At 55.3% G+C, this 13,596-nt stretch overlaps 1 protein-coding gene across 1 annotated transcript in view; it reads right to left on the bottom strand.

Annotated features, from left to right (window-relative positions):
• Positions 1-12,857, bottom strand: part of LOC129713976 (serine/arginine-rich splicing factor 3-like) — a 31,772-nt gene extending 18,915 nt beyond the window's left edge. The window contains exons 1-2 of the mRNA XM_055663415.1: positions 12,783-12,857; positions 10,724-10,735 (exon numbers count right to left, since the gene is read on the bottom strand). The gene's annotated coding sequence lies outside the window, so the exon portion shown is untranslated. The remainder of the gene's footprint in view (positions 1-10,723; positions 10,736-12,782) is intronic.
• Positions 12,858-13,596: the final 739 nt, after the last annotated feature.

Raw genomic sequence — 13,596 nt, 5'->3', positions numbered from 1 at the left:
AAGATTTATGATATGCAGTTTGTATTTTATCTGATGCAGCAAAAGATTAAACATGAGCTTCATCACATTTTCTAGGTTATGTCCAATTTGATCCAAACTGTTTTTTCAAAATAGCTCATTAATACAGCTTCAAGCTAAATTACAAAATGAATATTACATACATGTGAGGGGCAACAGGCATGCTTATTTCACATCCTGAGACTTAGTGTGTCATTCCAGTATCTCTCAATGCATCTTTATGGTAACTAGTGTGCCTTAAAAAAACCTCAAAGCTTTAATTTTTAAACATGGAAGTCTTAAGCAATATTTCATGAAGAATACATTGTCCAAAGAACAAGGGTAAATGTGGTAGTTTATCACAGGCTATGATAGTTAATGCTGATTTCCACTTATTTTGTGCCATTTTAACATTCAGACATATGTCAGGAATCGCAGGAAAGTCTGTCAAGAGTGGCGTGGCCTTTGGTTCAACTTGACAGTTACAGCATTGCTTTCGACCCAGATTTGACAAAGCAAAATAATGTCTCATCCTACTGGTTATTTTTTTTTTTATTACAGGTGCACAACCTTTTATCCGGTGTTCCAGAAACCGAAAAGCTCCGAAAACCGGCCATTTTTTCCGGATGTCGTCTGCGCACCAAAGCTCGCGTTTGGCGCCAAACCTGACCCAAAACGACCCACGGTCAACCCAGGTCTGTACTACTGTAGCGGCTGCCTCCTCCCTGGAGACCGGGAGACGCTTAAACATCTGTAAATCATTGCTTAAATGTTAGTCAGTTAGTTTGGAGGGCTTTTATGTGAAGGGGGGTGAAGGGGTAAACTTTAATTCTTAGTCCCCTACCTGGTCGGAGAGGCGGGGAGCGGTCAATGCCTTACCGGGTCGCTGTGCAGTAAGCTCCGCAGCGCTGTGGCCGGTCTGGCCGCGGGCGGCGCCAGTTGTAGCTCCGACCCCCGGCAACTCTACCCCTGGCTGCGAGGCGCTCCAAATCCAGCGCGGCCCGCGCGGGCCGGACGTCCCAGCTCCGCGAATGTCGGGAGTCGGCGACGTCGCAGCGCTGGGATGCGGGCAATGCCAAGCTCCGGAGCGCTGTGGCCGCCGACACACAACATCGCGGAGCGTCGCTGGATTTGGAGCCGCGCAGCCAGGGGTAGAGTTGCCGGGGTCGGAGCTCCAACCGGCGCCGCCCGCGGCCGGACGGAGCCCCCAGCTCCGCGGCTCCAAATCCAGCGACGCTCCGCGAATGTTGGAAGAAGGCGGCCACAGCGTTCCGGAGCTTGCCGCACGGCGACCCGGTAAGGCATTGCCCGCTACCCGCTGGTATCCCAGCGCTGCGACCAAAGATCCTATAGCGGAGCTCCTCTAGGATCTTTGGCTGCGACGCCGCCGACTCCCGACATTCTCGGAGCTGGGACGTCCGGCCGCGGGCGGCGCTGGATTTGGAGCCTCGCAGCCAGGGGTAGAGTTGCCGGGGTCGGAGCTACAACTGGCGCCGCCCGCGGCCGGATGGAGCCCCCAGCTCCGCGAGGTTGGGAGTCGCCGACCAGGTAGGTAGGGGACTAAGAATTAAAGTTTCCCCCTTCACCCCTACACCACCACCACCACATAAAATCCCTCCAAACTAACTGACTAACATTTATGCAATGATTCTCCCGGTCTCCGGGGAGGAGGCAGCTGCTCCAGACTTTTCAAGCCGCCCGCGCTACCTACCTAATCTACGCTAAAAATCTTCCATTCTGAAATCCGAAAATGTCCGAAATCCGACAAGTGTCTGGTCCCAAGGCTTTCGGATAAAAGGTTGTGCACCTGTACTATACATTCAACACCGATTCACTTTTAATGAAATGCTTATCATCACAGCAATAGACTGAAATAAAAGTTGTCAAAATGTAATGCATTGTAGCTGAGATAACAGGGACTGAATAATTCTTTCAAGTCAGGCAACATATGAACACCTTCTGAATCCAATCCAATTAACGCCTACTTTATTAACACTTCTTTAAAAAAAATCAGAGTAGTGTGCAATTATAGAGCCTTTCATGTAAAAATGTGGGTGATCGGTTCGAGCCGAGACTTTTCCCCACACAATCTGTCTAGAAATTTAGCAGTGTCAGCGCTTACCGAGTTGTCAGCAAGTTGTACTCTGCCATCAAGATTTAGTTCACTGACTTACCAACAGATTTTTGACCAAGTCAACCCATTGAGTTATGTTAACAAATGCCCTACTACAGATCAGATTTAAAGAATTGTCCAGGAGCGCATCTCCACCCATCTCCTATAAAAATCATATTTAATAAAAAGAGATAGATTTTGGTCTCTGATTACCAAATTGAAAACAATTACCCAGGGAACTATTCTTTTATCAAGCCTTAAAATTAATAATGCAAGGTCCAAGATCTCAGTACTGCCCCAACAAGTTTTATACATGCATTAGTGTTATCACCACTATCCTGCTGTACACAATAGATGGTAAAACCAACATATACAAGGTAGCCAACATATACTTTAGGAAATAAACCTGATAAAGAGTTGATCAAGAATTCCACGCCTAGACAAATAAACCAAGGCCTCACAGCTGACTGCTTGTTGACTCCAATGGAATCAGCAGTGTTTTAAAAATCACCACATAGAGGACAACTGCTAATTGAACTGCCTGAAGCAGGGAATACAGTTTATACGTTATAATCAATGTCCTTATTTGATCACCATGGTAATGAATGCTTAGCTCCAACATGTCATACATGGAGAATTAACTTGTGGGGACTTGGTATCAAATTGCTCAACAAATGAAATTGTGCAACCATGAATTTCAGAAATTGCATCAACTCTTTCTGTTGCTGGTATCCTAGCTCCAATTTACCAATCACACTTCTGTTTAGCAAATTAAACTAGTTCCCAGTCCAATAATGTCTAGTTTCTGGACTAAATCCCCTAAATGCTTTCCACATCATTCCTTACAACATCTCGCCCATAAGCTCTCAGCACCACTGAGAGGCACTGTTCAATTTTGCTTGATATCCACTTTGGGGCATCCCAATTTACCAATGTTTTGTGCCTATCTGCAAAGAATACATCGAAAATTAAAGTCGGAATAAAGTAGACGTGGAGCTCAAATAAATTAGCATTGGTGAGATGATAATATTGGAGAAATTTACCGGACCAAAGGATGGTAAATCATCGGACGCTATTGATATGCAACCTAGGTTTTGGGCTCTCTACATAGTGGACAACAAAGTGCTGGAGCAACTCAGCAGGTCAGGCAGCATCTGGGGAGGCAACGGACAGGTGACATTTCAGGCCCCAACCCAGAATAATACCTATCCATTCCTTCCACAAATGCTGCCTGACCCACCAAGTTATTCCAGCGCTTTCTTTTGCTCAAGGTTCCAGCATTTGCTGTGGCTTGTGTCTCCATATACAAGAGTATAACCTGGTTCTATGGGTTCTGGATGATTGCAATAGATTGGAAGATAACGGCAACATTTATGAAACGAGACAAGACAACAGTGAATTGCCAAATGGCACCAGTGATCTGACATTAGCAGGTTAAAAAAATGGAGCACATAATTGGAGAACTGTTAACAGAGCACTTGGAAAATAGTTCAGAGCAGAATAAATGAAAATCGATTGTCGTGTATTTGCACTTTCAGAAGGCTTATAATAAGGCACCACTCAAAGCACTGTAAATAACCACAGTATATTGGATAATTTACTGGCATGGATTGAGAACTGGTTAACTGAAAAAGAGTAAAGCACAAATAAACAGAAGGAGTGGGTAGGAGAGATGGAAGGGATAGAGGGCCCTGGTGGGGGGCATAGAGAGGGAGGAACAGGTAGGGGTACGGAGGGAGGGATTATTAAGGGAGGTTGGGAGTGGGAGTAGGGGTGGGGACAAGGAGTAGGGGTGGGGGGAGATGACACTGATGGGCCTGCGGTGCATCGCTCTGATCACATTGAGCCCGCGGCCGTCCCTCGCTTTGCCGTGACCGCCGCCATCTCCTACACCCCCTCTCATCCCTGCCCTCCCCGCCTTGCTTTCTTCACCCTCCTCAACTAGCTCCCATAAGTAAGAGGATCAGAATTAGGCCATTCAGCCCATCAAGTCTACTCCATCATTCAATCATGGCTGATCTATCTTTCCTTCTCAACCCCATTCTCTCGCCTTCACCCCATAACACCCGTACTAACCCCATTCTCATCATTCTCCTTACATCCCCTTCCGCCCGCCTCCTCTCTTTGCCCCCCTCACCTTACTCTCACATGTTCATGTTAGAGGAGCTGAATTACGCCATTTGGCCCATCAAGTCTACCCCACCATTCAATCGTGGCTGATCTATCTCTCACTACTAACCCCATTCTCCTGCCTATCTCTCCCTCTTAACCCTCCTCCTCATGCTCTTCAACCCTCCACCTCTCGCTCTTCTCACTTCAGTCCTCACTTTCCTCCTCGGTTCAACCCTGCTCTCTTCACTATCACCTTCTTAACCTCGCCCTCTTCATTCTCTCCAACCCTCCATTCAGCCTGCCCTCCTCCAAACCTGCTCACCTCGCCCTCCCTTGCCTCCAACGCCTGCCTGCCATCCTCATTATCCTCACCACCTCCCTCTCTCAACCCCACCACCCCCCGCCTGCCTCCTCACCCATCTCATATCCACCTGCCTCTTAGAATAAAGCGGAGGTCATTTAAGACCGAGGTGAGAAAAAACTTTTTCACCCAGAGAGTTGTGAATTTATGGAATTCCCTGCCACAGAGGGCAGTGGAGGCCAAGTCACTGGGTGGATTTAAGAGAGAGTTAGATAGAGCTTTAGGGGCTAGTGGAGTCAAGGGATATGGGGAGAAGGCAGGCACGGGTTATTGATAGGGGACGATCAGCCATGATCACAATGAATGGCGGTGCTGGCTCAAAGGGTCGAATGGCCTCCTCCTGCACTTATTTTCTATGTTTCTAAGCCTCTCATCACCCTTTCCTCACCTCCACCTGCCTGCCTCCTCCTCCTCTTATCACCCTCCATCACTTCTTCCCTCTGCCTGCCTCCTCCTCTCATCATCCCTCCCCTCAGCCTTTCATTTTTTTTGTACGGCTGTATGGTAATTCGAATATCATTGTACCTTAGTTGGTACACCTGACATTAAAAGACCTTTGAAACCCCCACTCGCCGCCACCTGCCTCTCCCCTCACCTCCACCTGCCTCCCTCCTCACCCTCAACTGCCTGCCTCCTCATCCCCTCACCTCCACCTGCCTCTCCTCACCCTCAATTGCCTGCCTCGCCATATCCCCCTCACCTCCACCTCTCCCCCCTCACCTCCACTCCTCCTGCCCCCTCGCCATATCCCCCTCACCCATAACTGCCTGCCTGCCTCATCACCTCCCTGCCCCCTCACCTCCACCTGCATCGCCATAATCCCCCTCACCTCACCTCACTGCCACCTCACCTCCACTCGCCATATCCCCCTCTCCTCACCCTCCACCTACCTGTCTGCCCCCCTCACCCTCAACTATCCCCCTCCCCTGCCACCTTACCTTCACTGCCTCTCTCCGCACCCTCCACCTCACCTCCACTATATCCACCTCACCTCCACTATATCCACCTCACCTCCACTATATCCCCCTCACCTCCACTATATCCACCTCACCTCCACTATATCCCCCTCACCTCCACTATATCCCCCTCACCTCCACTATATCCCCCCGTCACCTCCACTATATCCCCCTCACCTCCACTATATCCCCCTCTCACCTCCTCCACTATATCCCCCCTCACCCTCCACTATATCCACTATATCCCCCTCCCCTCCACTATATCCCCCTCCCCCACTATATCCTCCACTATATCCCCCCTCCCCTCCACTATATCCCCCTCTCCCTATATCCGCCCTCCCCTCCACTATACCCCCTATATATACCCCCTCACCTCCACTATATCCCCCTCACCTCCACTATATCCCCCTCCCCCCCCTCCACTATATCCCCCTCACCTCCACTATATCCCCCCCCCCCTCACCTCCACTATATCCCCTCCCCTCCACTATCCCCCTCACCTCCCCCCCTCCACCTCCACTATATCCCCCTCCACCTCCACCTATATCCCCCTCCCCCCTCCACTATATCCACCCTCCCCTCCACTATATCCCCCTCCACTATACCATCCCCTCCACTATATCCCCAAAATGATAAATCCCCCTCACCTCCACTATATCCACCTCCCCTCCACTATCCCCCTCCCCTCCACTATATCCCCCTCCCCCTCCACTATATCCCCCTCCCCCTCCACTATATCCCCCTCACCCCCCACTATATCCCCCTCCCTCCACTATATCCCCCTCCCCTCCACTATATCCCCCTCCCTCACACTACTATCCCCCTCACCTCCACTCCCCCTCCTCCCCTCCACTATATCCCCCTCACCTCCACTATATCCCCCTCCCCTCCACTATATCCCCCTCCCCTCCACTATATCCCCCTCACCTCCACTATATCCCCTCCCCCTCCCTATATCTCACCTCCACTATATCCCCCTCACCCCACTAGAATCCCCTCCACTATATCCCCCTCCCCCCCCCCCTCACCTCCACTATATCCCCCTCCCCTCCACTATATCCACCTCCCCTCCACTATATCCCCTCCCTATATCCCCCTCCCCTCCACATATCCACCTCCCCTCCACTATATCCCCCCCCTCCACCTCCACTATATCCCCCTCCCCTCCACTATATCCCCCTCCCCTCCACCCTCCATATCCCCCTCCCCTCACACTATATCCACCTCCCCTCCTTAATCCCTCCACTATATCCCCTCCCCTCCACTATATCCCCCTCCCCTCCACTATATCCCCCTCCCCCACTATCCCCCTCACCTCCACTCTATATCCCCCCCTCCCCTCCACTATATCCCCTCCCCACTATATCCCCCTCCCCTCCACTCTATCCCCCTACTATATCCCCCCCACTCAACTCCACTATCCCCAATCCCCCCTCACCCCTCCACTATATCCCCCTCCACCTCCACTACTATCCCCCTCCACCTCCCACTCTATCCCCCTCACCTCCACTATATCCCCCTCCCCTCCACTATATCCCCCCCCCCCCCCTCCCACTATATCCCCCCCCCCTCCACTCCACTATCCCCCTCCCCCCACTATATCCACCCTCCCCTCCACTATATATCCCCCCCTCCCCCTATATCCCCTCCCTCCACTATATCCCCCTTCCCCCTAAATCTCCACCACTATATCCCCCTATATCCCCCTCCCTCTCCACTATATCCCCCTCCCCTCCACTATATCCCCCTCCCCTATATCCCCCTCCCCTCCACTATATCCCCCTCCCCTCCACTATATCCCCCTCCCCTCCACTATATACTAGATCCCCCTCAACCTCCACTATATCCCCCTCCCCCTCCACTATATCCCCTCTCTCCCTCCACCCTCCCCTCCACTATATCCCCCTCCCTCCACTATATCCCCTCACCATCCCCACTATATCCCCCTCCACTATCCCCCTCCCCCCCCTTCCCACCCCCACCTCCCCTACTATCCCCCTCCCCTCCACTATATCCCCCTCCCCTCCACTATATCCCCCTCACCTCCACTATATCCCCACCCCCTCCCCTATATCCCCCTCCCCTCCCTATATCCTCCCCCCTCCACTATATCCCCCTCTCCCTATATCCCCCTCCCCTCCACTATATCCACCCCCCCAACTCGCCAATCCACCTCCCCTCCACTCTATCCCACCTCCCCCTCCCCCTATATCCCCCTCCCCTCCACTATATCCCCCTCGACCTCCACTATCCCCTCCACTATATATCCCCCCACTCCCCCTCCCCTCCACTATATCCCCCTCCCCTCCACTATATCCCCCTCCCCTCCACTATATCCCCCTCCCCTCCACTATATCCCCCCTCCCCTATATCCCCCTCCCCTCCACCTATCCCTCCACTCCCCTCCCCGCCACTATATCCCTCCTCCCCCTCCACTATATCCCCCCTCCCCTCCACTATATCCCCCCCCACTCCCCCTCCCTATATCCCCCCTCCCCACTCCCCCCCTCCACCCTCCACCCCCCGCACTATATCCCCCTCCCCTCCACTATATCCCCCTCCCCTCCACTATATCCCCCTCCACTATATCCCCCCCCTCCATCCCCTCCACTATATCCCCCTCCCCTCCACTATATCCCCCTCACCTCCACTCCCCCCTCCCCTCCACTCCCTATCCCCCTCCCCCTCCACTATATCCCCTCCCCCACTCACTATCCCCCTCACCCTCCACTCTATCCCCCTCCCTATCCCCCCTCCCCCTCCACTATATCCCCCCCCACTATATCCCCCCTCCCCTCCACTATATCCCCCTCCCCTCCACTATATCCCCCTCCCCTCCACTATATCCCCCTCCCCCACTCCCCTCCCTCCACTATATCCCCCTCCCTCCCTATATTCCCCTCCACTATAGCCCCCTCACTATATCCCCCCCCTCCCCTCCACTATATCCCCCCCCCTCCCCCTCCACTATATCCCCCTCCCCCACTATATCCCCCTCCACTCTATATCCCCTCCCTCCACTATAGTCCTCCCCTCACCTCCACCTATATATCCCCCTCCCCTCCACTATATATCCCCCTCCCCTCCACTATATCCCCCTCACCACTCCCCCTCCCCCCCTCCCCTCCACTATATCCCCTCCCCTCACCTCACCTCCACTCTCTCCACCTCACCTCCACTAATCCCCCTCCCTCTCCACTATATCCCCCTCCACTATATCTCCCCTCCCCTATATCCCCCTCCCCTCCACTATATCCCCTCCCCCTCCACTATAGCCCCCTCCCCTCCACTATATCCCCCCTCCACTCTCCCCTATATCCCCCTCCCTCCACTCCCCTCCACTATATCCCCCTCCCCTCCACTCCCTCCATATCCCCCTCCCCTCCACTATACCACCTCCCTCCACTCCCCCCTCCCCTCCACTATATCCCCCTCCCCCTCCACTATTCCCCTCCCCCACTCTATCCCCCTCCCCCCCCACCTCCATCCCCCCCGCACCTCTATATCCCCCTCCCTCCCTCCACTATATCCCCCTCCCACTCCACTCTATCCCCCCTATCACCTCCCTCTATATATCCCCTCCCCTATATTCCCTCCACGCTATCCCCTCTTCCCTCCCTCCACTATATCCCCCCTCCCCTCCACTATATCCCCTCCCCGCCACTCTAATCCCCCTCACCCCACCTCCCCCCTCCCCTCCACTATATCCCCCTCCCCCCACTATATCCCCCTCCCCTCCACTATATCCCCCTCCCTCCCCTCCACTATATCCCATCCCCCCCTCCCTCCACTATATCCCCCTCCCCTCCACTATATCCCCCTCCCCTCCACTATATCCCCCTCCCTCCACCTCCCCTCCACTATCCCCCTCCCCTCCACTATATCCCCCTCCCCTCCACTATAATCCCTCACCTCCACTATCACCTCCACTCCCCCTCCCCTCCACTATATCCCCCTCCCCTCCCCCTCACCTCCATATCCCCCCCTCCACTATATCCCCCTCCCCTCCACTATCCACTCTATCCCCCTCCCCTCCACTCTATCCCCCTCCCCTCCACTATCCCCCCTCCCCTCCACTCATCCCCCTCCCCCTCCACTATATCCCCCCACTCCCCCTCCACTATAGTCCCCCCTCCCTCCACTATATCCCCCCTATCCACTATATCCCCCTCTCCACTATATCCCCCTCCCTCTATCCCCCCTCCCCTCCACTATATCCCCCTCCCCTCCACTATATCCCCCTCCCCTCCACTCCCCCCTCCCTCCACTATATCCCCTCCCCCTCCACTATATCCCCCTCCCCTCCACTATATCCCCCTCGCCCTCCACTCTATCCCCCCCCCCCCTCCCCTCCCCTCCCCCTCCACTATATCCCCCTCCCCTCCACTATATCCCCCTCCCCTCCACTATATCCCCCTCCACCCCACTCTATCACTACTTCTATCCCCCTCCCCTCCACTATATCCCCCTCCACCCCCCTCCACTATATCCCCCTCCCCCCCTCCCCTCCACTATATCCCCCTCCCCTCCACTATCCCCCCACCCCCCCCCCCCTCCCCTCCATATATCCCCCTCCCCTCCACTATATATCCCCCTCACCTCCACTAATCCCCCTCCCCTCCACTATATCCCCCTCCCCCCACTCACTATCCCCCCTCCCCTCCACTATATCCCCCTCCCCCCACCATATCCCCCCCCTCCACTATATCCCCCTCCCCTCCACTCTATCCCCCTCCCCTCCACTATATCCCCACTATATCCCCTCCACTACCCCTCTCCACTATATCCCCCTCCACCTCCCCCTCCACTCCACTATACCCCCTCCCTCCACTATATCCCCCTCCCCTCCACTATATCCCCCTCCCCCTCCACTATCCCCCTCCCCCCCCCCCTCCACTATATATCCCCCCACTATATCCCCCTCCCCTCCACTATATCCCCCTCCCCTCCACTATATCCCCCTCCCCTCTCCCTCCACTATATCCCCCCTCCCCTCCACTCTATATCCCCCTCCCCTCCACTATATCCCCCTCCCTCCCTAGATCCCTCCCCTCCACTATATCCCCCCCCCCCTCTCCCCCTATATCCCCCTCCCCTCCCCTATATCCCCCTCCCCTCCACTCTATCCCCCTCCCCCTCCATATCCCCCTCCCCCCCACTCCACCCCCTCCCCTCCACTCCCCTCCACTCGCCGCCCTCCCCCACTATATCCCCCCTCCACTATATCCCCCTCCCCTCACTATATCCCCCTCACCACCTCCCTCCACTATATCCCCCTCCCTCCACTATATCCCCCTCCCCTCCACTATATCCCCCTCCACTATATTTCCCCCTCCCTCCACTCTATCCCCCTCCCCTCCACTATTTCCCCCTCCCCTCCACTATATTCCCCTCCCCCCTCTCATCCCCCTCCCCTCCACTATCCCCTCCACTCCCCCCCCCCTCCACTCCCCCCTCTCCCCCCCTCCCCCTCTCCTCCACTATCCCCCCCCCCTCCCCCCTCCACTATATTCCCCTCCCACCTCCACCTCTTATCCCCCTCCCCCCAATCCATCCCCCTCCCCTCCATCTATCCCCCTCCCCTCCACTATATCCCTATCTCCCCCCCTCCCCTCCACTATATCCCCCTCCCCTCCACTATATCCCCCCTCCCTCCACTATATATCCCCCCTTCCCCCCATATATCCCCCTCCCCTCCACTATATCCCCCCCCTCCACCCCCTCCACTTATATCCCCCTAGATTCCCCCTCCCCACTATATCCCCCTTCTCCCTCCACTATATCCCCTCCCCTATATTCCCCCTCCCCCTCCACTTCCCCTCACCTCCACTCCCCCCTCCCCTCCACTATATCCCCCTCCCCCTCCACTATATCCCCCCCCTCCCCTATCTCCCCTCCACTCCCTCCCCTCCACCCTATCCCCCTCCCCTCCCCTCCCCTCCATCCACCTATCCCCCTCCCCTCCCCTCCATATCCCCCTCCCCTCCACTATATCCCTCCTATATCCCTCCACTCTATCCCCCTCCCCTCCACTATATCCCCCTCTCCCCTCCACTATATCCCCCTCTCCCCCTCCCCTCCACTATATCCCCCTCCCCCTCCACTATATCCCCCTCCCCTCCACCATAATCCCCCTCCTCCTCCATTCCCCCTACCCTCCCCTATATCCCCCTCCCCTCCACTATATCCCCCTCCCCTCCACTATATCCCCCTCCCCTCCACTCTATATCCCCCTCACCTCCACTCTATCCCCCTCACCCCACTCCACTCTATCCCCCTCCCCTCCACTATATCCCCTCACCTCCCTATATATCCCCCTCCCTCCCCTCCACTATATCCCCCTCCCCCTCCACTATATCCCCCTCCCCTCCACTATATCCCCCACTATCCCCTACTATATCCCCCTCCCCTCCACTATATCCCCCTCACCTCCACTATATCCCCCTCACCTCCACTATATCCCCCTCACCTCCACTATATCCCCCTCCCCTCCACTATATCCCCCTCCCCTCCACTATATATCCCCCTCACCTCCACTATATCCCCCTCCCTCCACTATATCCCCCTCCCCTCCACTATATCCCCCCTCCCCCCCACCCCTATATCCCCCTCCCCTCCACTATATCCCCCCCCTCACCTCCACTATATCCCCCTCCCACCTCCACTATATCCCCCCCCCTCCACCCCCCTCACCTCCTATATCCCCCTCACCTCCACTATATCCCCCTCCCCTCCACTATATCCCCCTCACCCTCCACTATATCCCCCTCACCTCCACTATATCCCCCTCACCTCACTATATCCCCCTCACCTCCACTATATCCCCCTCCCCCACTCCACTATATCCCCTCTCCCCTCCACTGTATCCCCCTCCCCTCCACTGTATCCCCCTCCCCTCCACTGTATCCCCCTCCCCTCCACTGTATCCCCCTCCCCTCCACTGTATCCCCCTCCCCTCCACTGTATCCCCCTCCTCCTCCACTGTACCCCCCTCACCTCCACTGTACCCCCCCTCACCTCCACTGTACCCCCCTCCCCTCCACTATATCCCCCTCACCTCCACTATATCCCCCTCCCCTCCACTATATCCCCCCACCTCCACTGTACCCCCCTCCCTCCACTATATCCCCCTCCCCTCCACTATATCCCCCACTCCCCTCCACTATATCCCCCTCACCTCCACTATATCCCCCTCACCTCCACTATATCCCCCTCACCTCCACTATATCCCCCTCACCTCCACTCCCGCGCTCCCTCTCGTCGCCACAAAATGGCGGCGGCGCCGACGGACGGCCGCTCGGCCCGCGCCGGCTTTCAAACCGGCCAATCAGCACGGGGCCCGCGCTCTGACGGGCAGGTGGGCTGACCAATCGCCGGTCTGACCGCCCGGGACCCGGCCAATCGGGTGCGGCGGCCCGGCGTGTGACGTATGAAGAAGGCGGGACCCGAGCATTAAAATGGCGGCGGGCGATGGCGCCAACCCCGCGGAGAGACGTCAACACAACACGGTGAGTGAGAAGCGCGGTAACAATTGTCCTCACAGCTTTAATACCCCCACCTTCATAATAATAATACACGGACTCAAGGTCCAGGCAAGGGGCAACATTACATTAAAAATGCATTGCACATCAAATATCATAAATATATATAATATCATGGTATATCACATAAATCATGTTATGTGGTATGTTAGCTTTCATTGCAAAATGATTTGAGTATAGGAGCAGGGAGGTTCTACTGCAGTTGTACAGGGTCTTGGTGAGACCACACCTGGAGTATTGCGTACAGTTTTGGTCTCCAAATCTGAGGAAGGACATTATTGCCATAGAGGGAGTGCAGAGAAGGTTCACCAGACTGATTCCTGGGATGGCAGGACTGTCTTATGAAGAAAGACTGGATAGACTTGGTTTATACTCTCTAGAATTTAGAAGATTGAGAGGTGATCTTATAGAAACTTACAAAATTCTTAAGGGGTTGGACAGGCTAGATGTAGGAAGATTGTTCCCGATGTTAGGGAAGTCCAGGACAAGGGGTCACAGCTTAAGGATAAGGGGGAA

The sequence above is a fragment of the Leucoraja erinacea genome, chromosome 37, assembly GCF_028641065.1.
Source record: "Leucoraja erinacea ecotype New England chromosome 37, Leri_hhj_1, whole genome shotgun sequence".
Lineage (NCBI taxonomy): Eukaryota > Metazoa > Chordata > Chondrichthyes > Rajiformes > Rajidae > Leucoraja > Leucoraja erinaceus.
This window is presented reverse-complemented; position numbering and strand designations above follow the sequence as displayed.